At 54.3% G+C, this 10,493-nt stretch overlaps 1 non-coding gene across 1 annotated transcript; it reads left to right on the top strand.

Moving 5' to 3' along the window:
- Positions 1–388: 388 nt before the first annotated feature.
- Positions 389–461, top strand: TRNAA-AGC. Its single transcript has one exon. It is a non-coding gene; the product is annotated as a tRNA-Ala (tRNA).
- Positions 462–10,493: the final 10,032 nt, after the last annotated feature.

Genomic DNA, 10,493 nt, shown 5'->3' with positions numbered 1-10,493 from the left:
GGGCAAGAGAGTCCGTCAATCAAGCGCTCGGAGCGCATTCTTTCCTAGGGACTTGACGGATCCGGAAGCTCCGGCCCCTGGGGTCGGGAAGCAGCAAATGAGAAGTAGGAAGAAGACTCTCAAGTTCCCCTTCCGCCTTAGCAACAGCGAAGCCCCAACTTGACAGACGGGACAAGCACCCAATCGTTGCAGACGCTGCTTTTTAAAAATAAATCGAGCCCGGCCAATCCCGGCAGCCAAGCGGGGTGCCCAGGGCAGCCAATGGGGGCCTGGTGACGGGGGCGGAGGCGGGCGGGCGGGCCTCGGGAAGCCACGCCGGGGGGGGGGGGGGGGGCCGCGATGACGTGATCCTAATGTGTGGGATCGCTCAGGAGTGCGTCCCCGGCGCGGGGAATTAGCTCAAATGGTAGAGCGCTCGCTTAGCATGCGAGAGGTAGCGGGATCGATGCCCGCATTCTCCACATTCGCTTTTAGCTGCCTCCCCTCCCCCTCCCTTATAGGAGGGGAAACTGAGGCCCGAGGCGAAGGGCGGCTTGCCCAACGTGCTCCCTCTTTCCCCTTTGTACCGAGCTCTGGGCCCCCAGTGGCGCTCTGTGAAGTGCAGACCCATTTTACCCGAGCAGGAACTGAGGTCCAGAGGGGTCAGGAACACAGGCCGAGGCTTACCCGGGCGGGATAACTCAGAACGCACGCGCGGCGCCGCTGGGGTGGGGGGAGGGGCAGAGCCGGGGGAGCAGATTTCGAATCCGCCCCTAGCCTCTGAAGGGACAAGCTGCGAAGGGGGGGGGGAGAGGGGGAAGCCGATCGATTAATTGACCAACAACCAGCATCAAATTGGAACTGGTGCCAGCTTCGTGTTTTGTGGTCAGTCAGTCAGTCAACAAACCCGGAAGAAGCGCTTTACTGTGCGCCACGCCCAAATACAACGGCCTGCCCTTGAAGGGCTTACACTCTCATGAGGAAAGACCCCCCCCCCTTTACAGCAGGGGGGAAGTGGACGGACCCCCCCCCACACACACAAATGGGGGTCGGGGAAGAGGAAAAGCAGGCCGCGGGGGTGAAGGAAGGAGACTTGGTAATAGGTGGGGGCGGGGGTCTTCTGGAGGAGCTCACTTGTACATTTATATAGCGCCTACTGTGTGACAGGCACTGTGCTAAGTGTTTTACAAACATCTCACTTGAATATCACAACAACCCTGGGCAGGAGGTACTATTATTACCCCCATTGTACAGTTGAAGGAAGTGAGGCAGGCCCAGGGTAAGCAAGTGCCTAAGTGCCTAAGCAGCATTTGAATTCAGGTCTTCCTGATTCCAGCTGGATTTGGGCAGCTAGGTGGCGCCAGCATGCACAGAGTGCTGGGCCTGGAATCAGGAAGATTCCTCTTTCTGAGTTAAAATTCACACCCTTCCTAGCTGTGTGACCCTGGGCAAGTCACTTCACCCTGTTTGCCTCAGTTTCCTTATCTGTAAAATGAGCCGGAGAAGGCAACGGCAAACGAGTCAGCATCTCTGCAGAGAAAACCCAAAGGGGTCATGAAGCGTCAGACTCGACTGAAACAACCTGCACAAACGTACAGGTGTGTGCGCGTAGCCATCTACAGCACCTATGTACCGCGTGACGCCTCTGCCGGTCCCTCTCCCCCACCCCATGTGTCTTGACTGGTTGAGTGCCCAGAGCACAGCCTGTCCTTGCGGTCACCAGAGTCTGGGGGTGACCTGGAGGGTTTGGGGGTGGCTTTCCCGATCCCCACCGGATCGTCGCTCATTCTAACCCAGCCAGGTGGCGTCTTCCCAATGTCCATAAACATTCATTGGCTTTGACGCGAGGCCTGGACCCCCGGCCGGCTGGGCGCTGCGCCCACAGGGACAGAGCACAGTCCAGGAGAGAAGGGGCTCCGGTGGTGAGGACCTCTGTGGTGGGGGTGCTCGGTCATGTCCAGCCCTCCGTGACCCCACTGGGGGTTTTCTTGGCAAAGATACTGGAGCGGTTTGCCATTTCCTTCTCCGGCTCATTTGACAGATGGGGAAACTGAGGCAAGCAGGGAAAAGAGGCTTGCCCAGGGTCACCCAGCGAGTAAGAGTCTGAGGCCGGATTTGCCCTCAAGTCTTCCCGACTCCAGGCCTGGCGCTCTATCCACTGCGCCAGCCAGCCGCCCACCAGGACCCTTGTAGAGACCTAAGGCTGTCTCTGTTGGGTGTACCAGGCTACCGCTAAGGCTCCACGGGGGAAATCCCCATCTTCTGACCCTTCCACGTCTTCCTCTAGTCCAGACGCGGGGTAAGGGGCAGCAGAAACGTCCCCTGCCCCCAAAGGTCCGCTCTTAAGGGCCTTTTTGGTCGGACAGCCTGTTTTCGGAATGCCAGATCCCCACCTGGCTGGCGGCCTTTCCCGGCCCAGACCCCTCTCCGTCCCTTCCCACCCAGCATCGCCTCCCACGTGGCCCCTTCCAGAGGGATTAAGGACGCAGGAGACGTCCAGGAACTGCTCCCACCGACCTCACACCTTGGCATGGCCAGTGGATTCTGTAACTCAGACAGCTTGGCCTGGCAGGTCGTCGGGGCTGCATTCATGAGTGTGACAGTGACCCACCGATTCAGCAGTGCGGGACTAGCGCCCCCCCCCCAACCTACACACCAGTGGGAGGGCTGCCGAGACCTATCCGCCTTCGGTGTCCACCCAACTCTCACCTGTGGCCCCCAGAGGCTGCAGCGTGGACGGCGGCCACATCCCGTCGAGGTAGACGGGCTGCTGGGCCTCAGAATTAGGGGGTATCTACCCCAAGCGTGGGACGACTTCCCCCACGGAAGGGGCGGATGAGAACAATACGTTCCCACGGCCACGAAGGCGGCTGAAGCAGGCGCTCAGGGCTCCGTCGGACACGGAAGACACCGTGGTCACCCTCTGCATCCCCGGCCGTCGCCGGCATCCCGACTTTTGTCCTGCCGCTGGACTTTGATGACTCCGGAGGAAGGAATGAGGCTGACGACTTTGCGCAGCTCTGCCTCACTTCAATCTAAGGCACACGGGAATCGACGTCCCCAGTGTCATTGGTCCCCTCCAAAACGAAGGACGAACACTAACACACAAACACATAAAATACAAGGTCATTGGAAGGAGGAGTAGGGAGGACGAGGGTCCCAAACCCGGGGGAGAGACTCAAAGGGAGGAGAGTGGGAGACTGGCCTGCCAGCCGTGGCAAAGCGCAGGAAGAAAGCCTGTGAAGAGGAGAATGTGAAATCAGCCTGGACTGGGGGGCTGAAGCTGGACCGTGGAGAGGCCTAAGTGCCAGGGTGAAGTTTGCCTTTTATCCTTCCAGCAATAGGGAGCCAAGCGCTAAGCACTGACCCCTGCCTCTGTGCGTTCCCCTGCTTATCCCTGGTCTGCCCCCACGTCCCCCACCTCCCCCATGCACCGTTAGACAAAGCCTTCCCGATTTCCCCCTCCTGCAATTACTTACGGTTTGTGGGCTCCTCCGGGACAGTTTAACTTTGGGGTTTGGGTGTCGAACACCCAGCCCTCAGCCCGGCATCCAGTAGGTGATTAATAAGTGCTGATAATTCAACCGAATTGAGCTGAAGGAGGGGACTGAGGACAGAGTCACTAGCCCTGAGTGGGGCGAGAAAGCCAAACCCGGATCTCTTACCTCGGTGGGAGGAGTGCTGGGAAGGAACCCCACCAGCCAGGGGCCAAGCCTCCTGGGTTCTAGTCTGCCACCCTACTTTTGCCTCACCAGCAAGACTAGGTGACCACCTTCCCATCTGCCGGTGACCTCGGGTTCCCAGCTGCCACCGCTTCCCTCTGTTTGGGGAGCAGATAAATTTAGGAGACAGAAGAGCCTGTGAAGGTCATTTAGCCCGGCTCCTCATTGGACAATTGAAGACACTGAACCCCGGGAAGGGGAAGGGACTCACTCCCAGTCACCCAAGCTATAACAACCAGGATTCGAACCCAGCACCTTCCCCCTCCCCGAGTCCTGTTTCCCAGGTGGGGAAGGTCATGGTCTCTTTCTCTGGCCTCTGCTCCCTGAAAACAACCCTTCCCGGGCATGTATTTGCAAGCAGTTCCTTTGCATTGACTACAAAAGGATTCTTTAATCCGAGGCTTGGGTACTGAATGACAGACATCAGAAGGAAAATCCTTAGCCTGTGACGTTTTTTATCCTGGTAACTGAGACAAGAGTGCTGATCATTTTTGACCTGATGCCAGGGAGCCCTGAATTCAAATCCAGGCTAGCTTGCTGTGTGCCTACAGACAAAGTTGTTTAGCCTTTCTGAGTCTCAGGCAGGCTTGTACGAACAAGGAGTCCCACCCTGACAAAATCACAAACTAGTGACCCGAGCCTGGCAGAAATAGCTCCCGTTTCTGGACCCGCCCCCCAACAACCCTGGAAGGGAGGCAGGGAGTTTTGTCATGTCACCTTCTCCCTCTGTCTGACCTGGATGAGAACCCCCAGATTTCCTGATCTGATAACTCAGGCTGAAACCTTTAGACAGTGGACCACATGGCCCCAGAAAGGGAGAGCCAGGGTCAGACAGAGCTATGCCTTGGGAGGGTGCCTGAGGTTGGACAGAGGGGGAAAGTGGAGATGCGGGGAAGGACGCCCCTGCTTTGAGAGCCCAGAAGGGAAGTCCAGGCTCCTGGACTAAGGGAGGGACACAGCCCCCTCCCCACCTGCCAGTCTTCCCTTCCAAACCCCTGTGCTGCCCACATGTGGATCCCCCAATCCCTTCCCCAACCGCATAGCTGAGGGGCTGCACTCAGGCGTGTTGACCGCTGGATGGCAGCTGCCACCAGGAACCCAGCCCAGTCATGCTGTGGGGCTGATGGGCAGGGGCAGGAGTGGAAGTTAGGTGCCCGGTGGGGGCAGGGGGGCATCCTGCCAAGCCTGACCCAGGCCCCGGGGGTGGCCATGCGGATCCTGAAAGCCGACCGGGGACCTTGAAGGCTGGGGGCGGGGGGGGGGGGCTGGAGCCAACCAGAACAGGCTTGAAAGAGCTGCTTGTTAAAATTTTAGAGTGAGCGTCTATACCTCAGAAATTGGCAAAAAACAACAAACCCAGGTTCGATTGTCCAGACTTGAGAAAGACATGGAGAGAATGTCAATACAAGGCTTTCACTCAACAGCGCGTCCCATGCGCCTTGTCCAGAGAGCTACTGGCCAGACACCTGCCGGCATCCCCCTGCTCAGAAGCATCTGGCCATCACCCCCTGATTTTAAAGAGGGGGAACCTGAGGCTTCCTGTCTCAGGCCACGCAGCTGCATTGGGACGGAGAGGATTCCACAGCAGAGACAGCCAGTGCTTTATTAAGGGAGAATTTGAACTTTCCCCAGCCCACCTGAGCTGAGACAGTCACAGTCAAGAGGGGCTCGGGGCAAGGCAAAGGATGCTCCTGAATCTCAGTCTCTGAGTCTCTGTCCCCAGGGGAGGGACTGCTGGGTCCCAGGGTCCATGACTAGGGACCTAGGGGGCCACCTCCTGGAACCAGGACCCCCCAGCCTGCCCCCTTATCTTGGTACTAGGATGGTGGGCCCCCTTCTCTCACATCGCAGGGATGCTGGATAACGCCACAGAGACCAAGACACGGAAAGGCAGGAGCGGGGTGTCTGTCAGGAATCAGTAGTGGGCAGGGAGGCACCAGGGCATAGCCATGGGGGCACCCACTGGAGAAGTCCCAAAATGCCAGCTCTGAGGGGCTTCTAGTGAAAGAGCAGAGCAGGGAGGATGAGTAGAAGGATGTGTTCTGGAGTCGAGACAGCTTGGCACGGAAAGCCAGGCCCAGGAAACCAGAGCAGGTCTCAGAGGCCGCACTCGGGCACCGTCTCTAAGCCAAGGCCCCAGTGAGGATCGTCCCACTGTGTTGGCCCAGAGAACCTCCACGCTGCCCGAGTCTTTCCAGCTCGTCTCTCCTGACAGGTAGGCAGGGACAAGTCTTCTAAAAGACAAGAATCCTGGCGGACTTTCCTTTAAAAAGATGGCCAAGGGCTGTCGTGGGGCGATCTCCCAGGAGCCCCTCACCCGCCAGCCCAGGGACAGGTGCCGCGCGTGGTAGCATCCTCACTTGACGGACGGAGAGCTAGAGCTCAGGGGGGCAGGCTGCCTGTCCAGAGTCATGCAGAGGTCAGAAGGGTCAATGGCAAGATCTTCCTGGTTCAAGGTCCAGCACTCTGCCTATTAGGCTCTACTGCCTCTCAAACCAATCCATCACACATTGGGCATTTATTGAGCACCTACTGTGTACCAGGCACTGTACTAGACATGGGGGCCACAAGCACAAAGAATGAAATAATCCCAACTGACAAGGAGCTGACATTCTAACGCGGGAGGTGGCAAGGACTGAATGCTAGATACAGCGCAAATATGTGAATGAATGTGTAGTAGAGGCGAGGGTTGCAGTAGAGAGAGCGTGGGGCCTAGAGTCAGAAAGACCTGGGCTCAAATGCAGCCTCAGACACTTAATAGCTGTGTGACCCTGGGCCAGTCACCTCACCCTGCTTGCCTCAGTTTCCACATCTGTAAAACGAGCTGGAGAAGGAAATGGCAAAGCATTCCAGTATCTCTGCCAAGAAAACCCAAATGGGGTCACGGAGAGCTGGACAAGACTGAAAATGGCTGAACATTACCAACAATAAAGAGACAAGGGGCAGCTAGGTGGCGCAGTGGATAGAGCACTGGCCCTGAAGTCAGGAGGACCTGAGTTCAAATCCGGCCTCAGACCAAACACTTGACACATACTACCTGTGTGACTCTGGGCAAGTCACTTAACCCCGATTGCCTCACAAAAAAAAACAAAACAAAGAGACAACGTAGTTTGGGAGGGGGGGCATCAGCAGCACTTGGGAGCAGCAGGGGATGAGGAAAGGCTTTGTTCGGAAGATGGCACCCAAACGTCATCTTACAGGAAGAACGAGGCTCAGAGGCAGAGGAAGGAAAAGAGTGTGCTCCAGGCATGGGGGACAGCCAGGGCAAAGGCTTGGCATGAGGAACAGAGGAGGACAATTTGGCGGGATCACGGAGGGAGGGAGGGGAAGGGATGGGGTGAGAAAATGAAGGGCTTCACAAGCTGAGCAGGGGAGCTTGTAGCAGATCCTAGAGGCAGCAAGAAGCTACCAGAGTCTACTGAGCCGGAGTCATGCCCAGGTAAAGTTGAGGAAGGTCCATTGGGCAGCGGTGCAGGGCAGACTTGAGTGGGGAGAGGCATGAGGCGGGGAGGCCAGTCTGGAGGCTGCTGCAGTGATCTGGGTGAGCGCTGGGCAGGGACCTGCCTCACTACTTTTCTGGATGGCATTGTCCACTGTTGGGTAGTGGGGAAGTCCAAGAAGATTTGTGCTGCTATTGAAGAGCCCTATCTAGAATCATTTCTGGAGAGGTTGTGGAAGATTAGGCACTCTAATCAGTCAAGCCAAATGCATCATCCGTAGAACTAGGAAATGCATCCCAAAAGTCCACTCTTGGGTCTGATGAGATGAAGTGGAAGGTGGAGGAGAGGTCTTAGAGCCAGAACATGGCGGTCTGAGTCCTGGCTTTCAAATCAATCTACAATGAAGAGTCAAATTAGACATGGTTCAACTGCTCTGCCAATCTTAAAATGATATATAAATGTTATGATGATGATGATGGTGGTGGTGATGATGATGATGGTGATGATGATGGTGATGGTGATTGTCATGATGGTGGTGGTGATGGTGTTGGTGATGAATAGTGATGGTGATTAGTGATGGTGATGATGTGCCAGGCCAGTGCTTGGAGCTGAGAATGGAAAGACAAAAGTGAAACAGTATCTTACCCTTAAAGATGTAGAGTGACATTCTACTGAGGGAATATGTAAAGGAGAATGGAAAGTTGGCCAGTCATGAAGCATACGAAATAGCCAAAGAATGGACCCCGCATTGGCCAGTGTCTCCATTACGTATGTGGAACAGATACAAATTATCTTGGAGGGGAGGGGAATGCTAACCCTGATAGGGAATCAGGAAAGACCTCATGTGGAGGTGGCCCCTCAGACAGTCTTGAAAGACAGTTAGGCTTTTCAAGAGCTGGGGATTATTTCAGCCATGGGGCAAGCCCGTGCAAAGACGTGGAAGTGGGAGATGGGCTGACATATACAAGGTCCGACAAGGAAGCACACAGAGCATACACAGAACATGTGATGGGAAATAGTGAGAACTCAGCCTAGAAAGGCAGGCGGGTGCTAGTTCGTGAAGGACCTTCAGAGCCAAACAGAGGAGGGTTTTTGTTTTGTATCCTGGAGGCAGCAGTGATTCATTGAAGCCCCTGGAGCAGGGCAGCACCACCCGCGAGCCTGTGCAGTTTGGCAGCTGCTGAAGGAAGGACGGACTACGGAGGGCAAGACGAAGCAGGACGATGGGCTTTGGGACTGGTTGGGACCTTACAGGCCAGTTAGTCCATCTCCCCCATTTCACAGAGGACCAAGCCGAGGCCCAGATGAGGTAGGGACTGGCCTAACTGGGGTCACAGAGGCGGTAAGTAGCAAAGCCAGGATGGTGAAGCGCAGATCTTCAGAATCCCGCTTGGGAGTGTTTGGCAGACTGAAGCCGACCAGGCAGCCAAGTTGAGGAGGAAGATGGAGAGTCTCGAAGGGGCCCATGGAGTGCCACCCTCCCTTCCAAGAGCAGCAGGCTGGTGCAGCAGTGGCATGCTGGGCGTCTCCTAAAAGAAGAGCCAGGGGTTGCCCAGTGGGATGTGCTCCAGGGAGCCCCAGGACCCCCGGGCAGACATGCCAGGGCAGCTCACTCTCACACAGGCACTTATTTAAGAAGCAGACACCCCCCTTCATGGGCTTCTAGACATTCTTCTGCTCGTAGGCACCATGGCCTGTACAGCGGGATGCTTGGGCTCTGGCTGCAGGTTCTGCTACCAGAGAGCTGTGTGACCCTGGGGAACTTACTGACCCTCTCTGGGCCTCAGCTCCCTTGTTGGCAACATGAGAGGATTGGACCAGATGATCTTACATATCCAGAGGCCACGTGTGATGGAAGGAGGGCCAAAAAGAGCCTGCGAGCAGATCTGGGCTTAGATCCTCCCCGTGCTCCTTACCCCTGAGTCACCTTGGGAGAATCCCTTCACTTCTCTGGACCCCAGCTTCCTCTGGGCTGAGTACTCCCGAAGCTGCTGCTGCCCCGTCACAGCTTCGTCCAAGCCCCCCAAGCATCTGGTGCTGCTGCTGTACTCTGGGCTGCCCGCACCCAGGGTCACAGACCTCTCCTGCCCCCTCCTAAGCTGTCTTAGGCTGGGGAAATGGCTCACTCATCTTTGGCTGGCTTCGCCGTCCAAAATTTGATTTGAGAGGTTATTTTAAAGTTGTTTAGAGGGAAATGTTGGGAGAGTTCAGCTGGGCTTCTGCCTTTAATCTGCCGTCTTGGCTCCTACCCCACCCGCCTCAGTTCTCCCTATCGTCTTTTAAAAAAATTTAATTATTATTTATTTTTCTCAATTACACGTAAACAAAAATGTTTAACATTTGTCTTTTTTGAGTTCCATATTCTCTTCCTCCCTCCCTCCTCTCCCCTCTTCTTGAGAAGGCAAGCAATTTGACATAGATTATATATGTGCAATCATACAAAACATTTCCATATTAGCCATGTTGCAAAAGAAAACACAGACTGAAAAATAAGAATAAAACAAGCATGCTTCAATCTGCATTCAGACTCCATCAGTTCTTTCTCTGGAGGCGGACAGCATTTTTCATTTTAAGTCCTTCGGAATTGTTTTAGGTCATTGTGTGGCTGAGAAAAGCTATGTCATTCACAGCTGATTATTGTACACTATTGCTGTGACTGTGTACAATGATCTGCTGGTACTGCTCGTTTCACTTTGCATCAGTTCATGTAAGTATTCTTCTGAGAGCATCCTGCTCCTAATCTCTTATAGAACAAGAGTATTCCATTACATTCATACACCACAACTTGCTCAGCCATTCCCCAATTGACGGGCATCCCCTCAATTTCCAATTCTTTGCCACCACAAAAAGAACTGCTATCAATATTATAAACACACTCAACACACACATGCCCATGTACACTCATATATTTTTTCTTTTTCTTTGATTTTTCCTTTTTCTTTGATCTCTTTGGGGTACAGACCTAATAGTCATGTTTCTGGATCAAAGGGTATGCACAGTTTTATAGCCCTTTGGGTACAGTTCCAAATTGCTCTCCAGAATGGCTGGATCAGTTCACAACTCCACCAACAGTGCATTTGTGTCTCTATTTTCCCACATCCTTTCCAACATTTGTCATGTTCCTTTTCTGTCATATTAGCCAATTTGATAGGTGTGACGTGAGGCCTCAGAGTTATTTAATTTTCATTTCTCTAATCAATAGAGATTTAAAGCATTTTTATGTGACTATCAATAGCTTTGTTTTCTTCTGAAAACTGCCCGTTCATATCCTTTGACCATTTATCAATTGGGGAACGACTTATATTCTTATTAATTTGACTCAGTTCTCTATATAAGAAAAGCAGCCTTTCTG

The sequence above is a fragment of the Vombatus ursinus genome, unplaced genomic scaffold (genome assembly GCF_900497805.2).
Source record: "Vombatus ursinus unplaced genomic scaffold, bare-nosed wombat genome assembly UNPS02013066.1, whole genome shotgun sequence".
Classification (NCBI taxonomy): domain Eukaryota; kingdom Metazoa; phylum Chordata; class Mammalia; order Diprotodontia; family Vombatidae; genus Vombatus; species Vombatus ursinus.
Note: the sequence above shows the minus strand (reverse complement) of the source record. Positions and strands in the feature narration are given on the sequence as shown.